This window comes from Helianthus annuus, chromosome 2 (assembly GCF_002127325.2).
Source record: "Helianthus annuus cultivar XRQ/B chromosome 2, HanXRQr2.0-SUNRISE, whole genome shotgun sequence".
NCBI lineage: Eukaryota > Viridiplantae > Streptophyta > Magnoliopsida > Asterales > Asteraceae > Helianthus > Helianthus annuus.
Genome location: NC_035434.2, coordinates 90,416,308 through 90,418,365, shown reverse-complemented (window position 1 = coordinate 90,418,365; position 2,058 = coordinate 90,416,308). Strand labels below are relative to the sequence as shown.

At 34.6% G+C, this 2,058-nt stretch overlaps 1 long non-coding RNA gene across 1 annotated transcript; it reads right to left on the bottom strand.

Moving 5' to 3' along the window:
* Positions 1-338: 338 nt before the first annotated feature.
* LOC110919664 lies at positions 339-1,519 on the bottom strand. The gene is made up of 2 exons (XR_002581598.2): positions 1,060-1,519; positions 339-979 (listed from the first exon to the last, which is right to left on the bottom strand). It is a non-coding gene; the product is annotated as an uncharacterized LOC110919664 (long non-coding RNA).
* Positions 1,520-2,058: the final 539 nt, after the last annotated feature.

Genomic DNA, 2,058 nt, shown 5'->3' with positions numbered 1-2,058 from the left:
TATTTATTTTTATAAAAGAATCGTCGAAAAGGATATCCAAATCGTCGTTATCGTGACGTTATAAAGTGTTATCCGAAATGTTATACACTTGTATTTAATTTTATAAAAATCATTTGTAGGCGATCGGTTATGCTTCGTTTTATAGTAAAACGTAGTTATTTTACGGATTTTCTTGAAAAACGGGCAGAGTTTCCTCTGTTTTTGGACGCCCCGACAACACTAGTTGTCGTTATATTTTCAAAAATTCAACAATAATCAAACATTATATCAAATTCGCCAATATTTCATAACAACGTAAACTAGAATCATGTCGGTTCGAGCTTGTTTTGACACGTAAGTATTAAAATCATAAACATAACGAAGTAAATACGCCGTTAATTTTTACCAAGTCTTCGCATAAAATCCCATAAGTTAAAAATAGATAAGAGAAAAAAAAGAATCTAACAATAGCATGACCCTCTGCTGAGCAAATCTCAAAAAGTTCATATGCATTGCCACCGTTGCCATCCATGTGAGCAGCAACTTTAACAACAAATGAGAAAATCTCTTCTAGTGAGTCGTGACTCATGGTGTTTAATCTTATCAACCAAGTCATCAAGGTTTATCTTCAACAAACAAACAAAAGGGAATTTAAATATTCAAGAACCAATTTTTTTTGTGTTTTTATGAATCTTTCCTCATTGGGTTAAGAACAAACTTGAGGATCGCTTGGAAAATCATTAACCCGAGGGTTCTTAGTTAGGTACCTGACAACCAGCTGATGGTAATTGAGTTCCATTACTAAAAATCATGGACATAGATATGAAGCATGAGATCATACCATGAGAAATTCATGATTGGTGATGTGGATGGCGATGTGTTTCAGAATCGTAATTTCCCCTTTCTTCTGTGTCTGCCCTTCATCTCTTTCTTTGATGGGAATGCATTGTCGTCACTGAATGAAACCCTAGCCAAATAACCAGGATCAACAAGATGATGTCTACAATTGACAAAATAGCAATTAGCAAATGCATAATTACAAAAGACCAGAGTGTGTTGAAGAAAGTAATACATGGTTACCTTTGGCGATGAATTTCTGGCAGCGGGGAAGGAGATTGGTGAGTGATTGAAGCAGAGATTCTAGGGTTTCAAATGATCGGGGAAGACGACCACCATTGCTATCTGCAGTGGCCATCCACCGCGTTCCACCGCTAGTACACCGTGCCAGCCACTTCTCTCTCCAGACTTGGACTTAAGGACCAACACCATCTCCATCGCCCATTTCCCTCTCCTTTTTATCTTTCTCTCTCTCATAGTTTTTCGGTCTCTCCCTCTCTCCTATCTGAATGTTATAGAAGTTGAAAGATGACTTATGCAAGATGACCTGCAACCAATTTCACCTAGAATCTGCAAATGGATGACTGAACAACCAGGGGATGAGGCTAGACGGAGAACTTTCTTGTTTAGAGTTTACTGAGGATGAGAGAGAAAGAGAGAAAGGAGGCGGTGAGATCTGAAAGTGACTTAAAAACCCAGGCCAGAGGTTTTAATTGAGCCCCCTTCTATTAACCCACATTTGAATTTGAATTTTAAAATTCAAATGAAAATTTAATTTTATGTATTTGTATTTTATATAAATTAAAATTAAACTTGATGATGCAAAAATGACATAAAATTGGCATTGTTGGATAGCCTATATGTCTGCTACGTCAGCATTGTGATGTCATGCTCATCTTTCCTTCATTAGATAAGTAAGATATTTAACTTTATACATAGTCTCAATTGGGATTACTAGATTAGATCAAGTTTATATGTATCATGCTATTGATAAATTCCTAATTTCCTATTTTCTCGATCTATTGAATTCAAATGTGATGATTATATATTTTTTAATCCTTTGTAGTCAATCAACCTAGTTATAACAGTTTTCTTTTGTTCTTATCTTCAATGAACATATTATACTTTTTTCTATGATTTACTTCTTTATAATACCCTTTTCGTATTCATCTTTTAATCGAACCATGTTAATACAAACTAAAAGAATCACATCAAGTAAATTTATACAAATTAAAAGAATCA